Here is a 10,172-nt window from a genome sequence, read left to right as displayed (position 1 = left end):
CCTACACACATGCCACTCACACACACCTACACACACCTTACACACACACCACCTCCCATACGCACATCTCACGCACGCACGCACACACACACACACAACATACACACACGCACACACCACCTCACATACGCACACGAACACCACCTCACACACACCTACACACACATTTACACGCACACACACACACCACCTCACATACACACACAAACAACCCCTTACACACACGCAAACACACACACACACACACCACCTCACATACGCACACGAACACCACCTCACACACACCTACACACACATTTACACGCACACACACACACCACCTCACACACACACACACATTTACACGCACTCACACACACCACCTCACATACGCACACAAACACCATCTTACACGCATGCAAACACGCAAACACACGCACGCACGCACACACACGCACACCACCTCACATGCACACACACCCCTATCCTATCCGCCTCCACACTCACGTCCTCTCCTCCTCCCTCCCCAGGGAAGCACGGCCACCAGCAGCAGCAGCAGCAGCAGCAGCAGCAGCAGCATCGCGGGGGGGTCCACCTCAGCCTGACCCGGGTGCAGTGTGTGGGGGGTCCGGGCTACGGCTCGCTGCCCCCCAGCCCCGGGAGGGAGCTGGGCCGGCTGGTGCAGCTGCAGAGGGACAAGCTGCAGGCGCTGGAGGGCCGGCTGGGGGTCTGCGACGCAGAGCTCCGGGACTGGGAGGACGCGGCCGGGCGAGGCCAACGAGGTCTGACTCGGGGGGGGGGGGGGGAACTTTATTCGTATTTGAACTCGAGCGAAGACGACACTGCTGGTTCTGCTTTTTATTTATGACTTTTTTTTTTTTTTGGGAGCGGTTAAAAGGCGACGAGGGGTGACGGGGTCTCTCCTCTCTGCCCTCTCCTCCCCAGCAGGCGGTGGGGTACGAGGAGGAGGTGCTGCTGCTGCAGCAGCAGCTGCAGAGGAGCGAGACGGAGGCGGAGGAGGAGGAGTTCTGGCTGAACGAGCTGCACATCGAGCAGGAGAGCGAGCGGCAGCTCCGCCTGCAGCTGGGCGAGCTGCAGGGCCGCGTGCACGAGGTCACCGCCCGGCTGCTGGAGTACCTGGCCCGCGTGCAGGTGACCCCTTATGACCTCTGACCTCTGGGGGAAGGGGGGGGAGCGGGGGCGGTTGGGGGTCTGGACTGGTTTCTCCCCATTTCTTCTCTTGTTCTCTTTCTCGCTCTCTCTCTCTCTCTCTCTCTCTTTCTTTCTTTCTTTCTTTCTTTCTTTCTTTCTTTCTTTCTTTCTTTCTTTCTTTCTTTCTCTCTCTCTCTCTCTCTCTCTCTCTCTCTCTCTCTCTCTCTCTCTCTCTCTCTCTCTCTCTCTCTCTCTCTCTCTCTCTCGCTCTCTGAATCCATGGGGCATTTTATTGCTTGCCTTCTGAAAGTGGCAATCGTATTATTGCGCTCGCTCCCTTGGAGGAAAGCTTCATTAATTTGACTCATCGCCTCCCCCCCTCTTTTATGTAGACCATGGAGGCGGGGCTTGAGCAGACGAGACTGCAGCAGGAGGCGGAGCTTAACCAGCAGGCCAATGAGGAAGAGGTATGTACACACTCCACCTGATTGGTCGTCAGGGCAGTCCGTCCCCGTCAGATGACACCGCCCTCAGCAGCAGCTGACTGCGCGGTGACATTAATAACGCTGCTGGTGGATTATTGTGTAGCATGCGGCTATAGAAACTAGTTCAAGGCGTCTAAAAGTAGATATTTTAGGCCCAGCGGGGAACCCCCAGAGAGCTGCAGTGTTTTTTTTATTCTAATCCCATTCAGCTCTGAGCTCCTGGTTCACAGCTGCACCCACAACTGGTCTGCTCATGCCGGGGAGCGCTGGTAGAGAGACAGTTTCTCCTCTGTCACGGTCTGGCCTCTGTTTATCTACATGTTTATTGGGGTCAACACTGGAATTCATTATAATTTATCAAATAAAATATTAAAAAAATATTTTTAATTATGTAACCTTTATTTTATCATCGAGATCAAATTCTCTTAAGCTAGAGAGGGAAGGAGCACAGCGCCTGAAGGGGATTCTGTTGTTTTATATTGTCCGTAATGCCGGCTAATAAAGTTTTGACTCCATACCCGAATAGTACAACCTTTTGAAGGAAGAACTCCACTCAGCCTGCGTCACCTCCCAACTATTTTCCGAGCCCAGTGATTCATTGGCCGTCACCGTGGCGATGCTGGCCAACATTCTGCTCAGTCATATGAGTCACAAATCATTCATTAGCTAAGCTCCACAGGCGTTTGTGTTTGTATATTGTGTTCAGTTAATAATTAATGTTAATATGGGCATTATATATACTCTTTATACTACAGGACACGATCCATTAGATCTCCATGACTTAACAAACCTGCATTGAGTTAATTCGCTGATTTATACTATCGTACTGCATGTTGTATGAGCTATTCATACGGCATCAGTGCGTGGGCGGAGTCATGGTACTAACGAGGTGTGGGGGGTGGAGTCATGGTCCTAATGAGGTGTGGGGGGGGCGGAGTCATGGTTCTAGCCCGCTGTGATTGGTCCAGGTGCAGGCGCAGCTGTGCAGGGTGTTGGGGGGGCGGGGTCATGGTACTAACCCGCTGCGATTGGTCCAGGTGCAGGCGCAGCTGTGCAGGGTGTTGGGGGGGGGCGGGGTCATGGTACTAACCCGCTGTGATTGGTCCAGGTGCAGGCGCAGCTGTCCCGGGTGCGGGGGGAGCTGGAGCAGCAGAGCCAGCAGAGCGCCCGTCTGGAGAGCAGCTGCCGCGCCCTGGAGCGCTCGCTCGGCCAGTCGTCCAAGAGGCTGCAGGTCAGCCCCCCGAACCGTTCAGCTGCTGTCGTTGTTCCCAGCCGGCTCTCCTGTGTGACTCCGATCGGAATCTCTGAGGGAGCGTCTGACAGCGTACAGCCTCCAGGTCACAGCACTGTGGTCTGAGGAGGCTCAGAGGAGGCTCAGAGGACGGCCTCCAGGTCACAGTGCTGTCTCTGAGGAGGCTCAGAGGAGGCTCAGAGGACGGCCTCCAGGTCAGCTGTGGTCCGGAGGCTCAGAGGAGGCTCAGAGGACGGCCTCCAGGTCTCACTGCTGTCTCTGAGGAGGCTCAGAGGACGGCCTCCAGGTCACAGCGCTGTGGTCTGAGGAGGCTCAGAGGAGGCTCAGAGGACAGCCTCCAGGTCACAGCGCTGTGGTCTGAGGAGGCTCAGAGGAGGCTCAGAGGACGGCCTCCAGGTCACAGCGCTGTGGTCTGAGGAGGCTCAGAGGAGGCTCAGAGGACGGCCTCCAGGTCAGCTGTGGTCCGGAGGCTCAGAGTCTGTGCAGGGGAGGAAGAAATCAAAGATGTGTTCCCTGGCCGTGATATTGCCTACTCAGCACCTCCTGCAGAACGGTCTACCAGGGACGGGGAGAAAGGAGTGTAACAGGGGGAGGGGTTTTTACAGGGAGTGAGGAGGAGGCGGTGGAGTAATGATTTTACAGGAGGAGGAGGAGGAGGAGGAGGAGTGGTGGTTTTACAGGGAGAGGGGTTCATATTACAGAAGGAGGAGCAGTTTTTCAGGAGGAGTGAGGAGCGGTGTTACAGAAAGAGGAGTATTTCAGGAGGAGCAGGAGGTGGAGTTGGGAGGAGGAGGAGGAGGATTAGAGGAGGAGGAGGACGAGTGGTCTTATAGAAGGAGGAGTGGTCTTATAGGAGGAGGAGGGGTGGTATTGCAGCAGGAGGTGGAGGAGGAGGAGTGGTATCACAGGAGGAGGTGGAGGAGGAGGAGGAATAAGGCAGCATTCTTTGTCTGATGAGGAGCGGGGGCCGGGGCAGAGAGTTGCGTAAGCAGCCGAGGGATTAGTGTCTCTGAAGCGCCTGGTTCCTCTCGCTCTGTCCTGACCACAGACTCCACCGGGCTCTGAGGAAGTTAATGCATCCAGAGCTCTGCATGCAGGGCTGAGCCCAGTGGCATAAAAGAACATAAAAAATCTGAAGTTGAGGCGGTGGCCTCACCTAGAGATCTTTATGTTGGCCTCACCTAGAGATCTTTATGTTGGGCTCACCTACAGATCTTTATGTTGGGCTCACCTACAGATCTTTATGTTGGGCTCACCTACAGATCTTTATGTTGGGCTCACCTACAGATCTTTATGTTGGCCTCACCTACAGATCTTTATGTTGGCCTCACCTACAGATCTTTATGTTGGCCGAACCTCAATTTCCACCGACGTCGAATTTCAGCGTTGAAAGGGATTAAGGGAATGAACGCTTCTGCATTTTGTGGTTTATGTGCATTGTTCATTATGCTGTATTATGTATTATGTTTGTGTACAATTTGACCAGTGAGTATCAAGGGACCCCTGGAGTGTGTGTGTGTGTGTGTGTGTGTGTGTGTGTGTGTGTGTGTGTGTGTGTGTGTGTGTGTGTGTGGTTTTGTCATTGGTGGAGACACAAAGTAGGTGTCGATTATCTTATCTAAATGACTGCTAGACAATTTACACAAGGTTTAATAACAACATAATAAATATTAAACCCATATAATCGGCTTAATACCTTGTGTTCTGACGGGCTGGGTTCTGAGCGGTCCAGTGTTCTGATTGGTTCTGAGCGGTCCTGTGTTCTGATTGGTTCTGAGCGGTCCTGTGTTCTGATTGGTTCTGAGCGGTCCAGTGTTCTGATTGGTTCTGAGCGGTCCCCTGTGTCTGGCTCCTGCAGGACAAGGAGCAGGAGCTGGAGCAGCTGACCAAGGAGCTGCGGCAGGTGAACCTGCAGCAGTTCATCCAGCAGACCGGAACCAAGGTGACCGTGCTGCCGGCCGAGCCCAGCGAGGAGGACCACGCCGGTACGCACGCACGCACGCACGCACGCGCGCACGCACACACGCACACTCTCAGTCGTACACACACACACACACACACAGAGTCACACACAGTTACACTCAGTCGTACACACACACACACACACACACAGTCACACTCAGTCGTACACACACACAGTCACACACAGTCACACTCAGTCACACTCAGTCGTACACACACAGTTACACTCATTCGTACACACACACACACACACAGTCACACTCAGTCGTACACACACACACACACACACAGTCACACTCAGTCGTACACACACACACACACACACACACACACACACACACACACACACAGCCACACTCAGTCATACACACTCAGTCACACTCAGTCGTACACACACACACACACACACACACACAGCCACACTCAGTCGTACACACACACAGTCACACACACACACAGTCACACACACACACACACAGTCACACACAGTCACACTCAGTCGTACACACACACAGTCAAACATACTCAGTACACACACACACACAGACACACACACACATACATATAGACACACAAGCATCTGCTTATAGTTTACATTTCATTCTTTAAGGAAGAAATGGTCAGAGAGACAGTGCTGCTGTCATTTTGTGTTTAATCATAAAAGTGAGAATACATCGCCATCTGGTGGGCAAACAGAGAACAATCTTATTGTTACAAATCCATCCACTATTTCAAAATTGTCTTTTGAAATAACTTAAGGTATCATTTAATTGTTTTGGAATTTGAAACTAAGTTATTTTAAGTTCATCCACTTAAAGCCTTGGTACCGGTGTGTGATTGCGTGAGTAGCTTTTGCGGCCTGATCTTTGGCTGAACGTCCTCCGCTCTGTCCCCCTCCAGAGGCGGAGTCCGGCTCCCTGAAGCGGCTGGGCTCCGCCCGCCTGCTGCCCAGCGACCTCCGCGCCCTGCAGGGCCCCGCCTCCTCCAGCCTCAACCCCGAGGGCATCTACGTCTGAGCCGCCCTCTGCCCCCCACACCCTCGGTCACGCCACACCACAGGGGTCCGGGGGGTAGCCCCCCCCCCCCCGGAGAGTCAGGCAGGAGCGACATCCACCCCACTGCGAAGGGAAGGTTCACAACCCCCGCCACGACCTGGGGAGGGGGGGGGTTGGTCCACACGGCTGTCGGGGTGCTCTTGAGCAAGACACTGGATGGGTTTCCTGTGACTGAAGCTGGGTGGTTGACTTTGACTGCATCCGAATCCCAGAAGACGATAGATAAAATCAGTGAAAAATCTTTTTTTCTTTCTCTCTCTCTCTCTCTCTTTTTTATTTTGACTAACCTTCACACATCCCAGATCTGCGACAGCGACTCAGAATACGAACGTAACACAAACTCCCCCTAGATTCAACCTTGCTCAAAGTTAACCCGAAACCAAACGTGCAACCCACTGATGATGTGCAGGGCGGTCTAATTCAATGTCTTAGGGCGCACTCACACTAGGCAAAGTTGCCCTGTACCATACTCAAGTATGATTCCCCCCCCCCCACCTCCCTCCCCTCTGTGCCACTGGCCTGTGCTCACACTGGGCAATCTCCACTGGGCCTGAGTACGGTTGCCTCTTGTACATAAAGGTTGCGTATCCGTGCGTGTGAGCGTGTCGGCTCATTAGCATCTGTACCGTGGCCTGAGCACACCTCTCCGAAGTGTACTGAGGCCACGGGATTCAACTGTCCTTGAGTGCGGATGGCGTGCTGACGCTAGCCAAACGATCTAGACTTTAGGGGGCAAACGTACTCGGGCACGGCGCAGGTGACCTAGTGTGAGTGCGCCCCTTTAAAAACAAAAGGCTTCTTTTAATCAGAGAAGCTCCCTGGCAGAGAGACCCTGACCACGGACTGCCCTGGTGGCTGACGGGCCACCCTGAAGGGGTGGTGTGTGTGTGTTGGGGGGGGTTTGGTCCATACTGAAGGAGACGAGGGGAAGTGTTGAGGTCATTGATGGGCTGGGAAAGTTGTGTCATGTTGCCATGCGCACACACACACACACACGTACACATAGCCAGGCACGCAATCATACACAGGCACACACACGCAAGCACGCATACACATAGTGTACAAAATGCTGACATGCAACCTTAAATGACACACACACACACACACACACACACACACACACACACACTTTTTAATGAAATAATAGCCATATATGATTGCCTTACTCTGGTAGAGGATATTTTTTTCACATATGAACCAGAGGTCAGTTTTATCTTGATTTAACTCTTCTAACAGATGGTCGCCTAAAGCTATGGTTCCTTGAATTAATTTTTCTATTCAATTTGCCGTTCAACTATTAGTCATTTATGAAGGTTGCCAATAGTTGGTAATTAGTCAGAGCTACAGATGTCCAGTAAATCATTTAATAATTACAACTTATTTTTTCAGACTATGGGGATTCGTTTCATTTATAAATATGCAGCAAGCGTTCATAAGTAGTCTCTTCTGCTTGTTTAAACCTAACCTATACCCTCTGCTACAAGAAGACTAAAATTAACTGCTAAAATCTACAATCTAATTTGAAGAGGCATAATTCAGTATTAACCTTTTTTAAGATTGTACATTATTTTTGAATAAGTGAATGAGATCCTCCCAGTTCATGTTATGTATTAACCGCTTTCATACAAACTTTTCATGAGATTATTTCCATTATAGTATTGCCTGCAACATCCTAGTTTCACCACTAGATGGCGGCAAGCTCAACATTATTTATGGAGGTTAACCCCTAACCGTAGTCCTTCTGTCTCAACTGTGTGTCGCATCACTCGTTTCATTATTTAACACAATCTATATCGTTTTGTACATTCACTAACATACAAGCACTTTAACTTTTCAATTAACCGTTTTAAAACATTTCCCTCACACACACATTCACTACTATATTGTTCTTAAAACGGTGCCGGAGTTTGTCATCCTTTGCCCTGATCTATCCCCTTTTTAATGAACAAACTGTGCTCTCTGTTTATTAATAATTTCTCTACAACTGAAGATGTCTCATACGAACCAAAGCCGATGTGTCAAATATATAGTAGCATTAACATGAATGTAATGTTTTCTTAGGAATGCAGGATATACCCATGCTAGTCTGTAGTACTGTAGCAGACCTAGTCAGCACGCTTTAGCGTTTGTTTAGCCTTTATAAGACGGAGGGATGGACGAGGCACTCATGGAGGACATCATTCTGCCTGTGTTTAAATTGATAGTCTTTGTGACTGAGCAGATTTTGTACCCGCTTCAACACCCTGGGGTTAAAAAACAAACTATACGGTTGAGTTGTTTTTCCCCAAGGTGTCTTTGAAATGCTAATCTCTCAACACGGGGCGAAAAAAGAAGATACTTGCTGTTGCATTCTGGGATTACAACAACACCACCATTCTTAACGGAGGAGACACAGGGGGGGCGTGAACAAATAGAGAATGAGTTCCCGCCAAATAGAGAATGAGTTCCCGCCAAACAGACTCCTCCACCGCCTGCTCTCACCCCGCGAACAGGATTTGAACAACAATGGCATGCCTTACGGATCGAACTGAACTGTAAATACTAGCGTCTACACTTCACCGCATTCTATCAAATATCTTTTTCGTTTGTTTCGGTTTTGTTGATAAGAAAATCGTTGGGCCGTCGGTGAGGTTGAAATTGAGAGCTGTGGGCCAACGCGACCGGTTCTGTGCGCGTGTGTACACGGCCGTTGTTCTAGAAGGACCTAAAGGGCTGAATATGGTTCCACGTCGACGCAACGCAAGGAGGTTTTACGGACCCCTTACGTCCTTGCGGACCCTCCTCGCGTCCACCGCAAAGGCCTGACGTGCGCCTCCCAAAAATCGTAAACTTGCGCCGAGGCGACGCAGCAGCGAGGGCTGTGATTGGTCGGCTCACTAAAACCCGACGCAGAACCAAAACAGGTTCAAGACTGCATTGAAGCGTCTGCGTGGTCCTTGCGTTGTGTCGACATGGAACCTACACACAGACAGGCTACACTTCCGGGGGTAGTACAGTTGGCTTTCTATTGTAGTAACGTCGATCAGGCTTTAACGGTTGCCAAGATGTCCACAATGCAGTAAAACCTTTTTTCGTTTGGTAAACATTGAAACGATTGCTCAAGGTGACGAATATCAGGTTAAATTATCCATCAGTTATTATATAAAGCTTTGAGCTGTGCTGTGATCAATTGTCAGTGACAGTTACAAATAATGATGATGCCATTATTGACTCGATATATTTTTTAAACTTGGAAGTTTCTGCTGAAGTTAAAGCAGATCTGTCCCAACTTTTTGTGTTAAGTAATTCAACCAAACGTCAAAAAACGATATATAAAATTGTATATACCGTAGCATAGACAGAATTAGCTTTAGCAATGATGTACGATTTCTGCATTAACTCATACAACTGTTTTGAGATGTTATCAGGTTAATATTAATAACCTCAGTTTAATATAATTTGATGGACTGTATACTGTAAACTTGTCAAGTTCACACATCTTGGCCAGCATCAATAACTCCATTGCATCATGAAGAATCTGTGACATGACTTATATTTATAATGTTTATTTTTATCCTGTAATGTACATACCATGACTGTAGTTGAGAGCAGAATGAAGTAGGCCTCTCTATCTCCATGAACTACAACAGGTCAGTGTAATATAACTAAAGTTCTGTCAATTGCATTTTATAAAACATTAAAAAATAAAATATGAACAAAAGAGGAGAAACTGTTTATTTGTTGATTCGCATTCTTATCCTGTTATTTAGTGCTGTAGTCGTTCTCCAGTGGTGGAGGTAACAGAACGATGGAGGGGACTGCAGACGACCATTAAGTGAACTTGAAGCCACCAATTTTGGTCTCTTCCAATTGGAAGACGTACGTTATGACGGTTATGTAATAACCTGCATTAGCGAAAATATTTAGTTGGTGTCTGTTTACTTTTTTCGGGTACGCAAAAGCCCCTTAATCGCCCGTTCAGGCAGTTTTGTACGGGGCTGTGGGTTGGCTGTCATTCAGCCCAGCCAAGGACGTACATTATTCATGTTCCGTGGTTTAATTAAAATTGATTTAAACCAGGCTGCGTTGAGAAGTCGCCCGCGAAAGAAATTTGGGTCTGCGTCTCTTCTGACGGCTCTGATTCCCTGTCATCACCACCGGTTGCCTGTCGGGGCTATAATCTAACAAAATAACCGAAACAACGTCCCATTTCAAGTACAGATTGAAGGTAAACTGCAATGAACTGCAATGAATGTACCTGTATGTCCTAATGGTTTAGAACGGCCGCAAAATGAATTTCAGTGCCCT

The 10,172-nt window shown here is 49.4% G+C and overlaps 1 pseudogene across 1 annotated transcript; it reads left to right on the top strand.

Annotated features, from left to right (window-relative positions):
• The first annotated feature begins 509 nt into the window (after positions 1-509).
• LOC311371304 (ras association domain-containing protein 8-like) lies at positions 510-9,514 on the top strand (annotated as a pseudogene). Its single transcript, XR_014684167.1, has 6 exons — positions 510-761; positions 928-1,131; positions 1,524-1,598; positions 2,725-2,847; positions 4,727-4,853; positions 5,731-9,514. The product of XR_014684167.1 is annotated as a ras association domain-containing protein 8-like (transcript).
• The last annotated feature ends 658 nt before the right edge of the window (positions 9,515-10,172 follow it).

Source organism: Micromesistius poutassou, assembly GCF_964030765.1.
Source record: "Micromesistius poutassou genome assembly, contig: SCAFFOLD_1401, whole genome shotgun sequence".
Taxonomy (NCBI): domain Eukaryota; kingdom Metazoa; phylum Chordata; class Actinopteri; order Gadiformes; family Gadidae; genus Micromesistius; species Micromesistius poutassou.
This window is presented reverse-complemented; position numbering and strand designations above follow the sequence as displayed.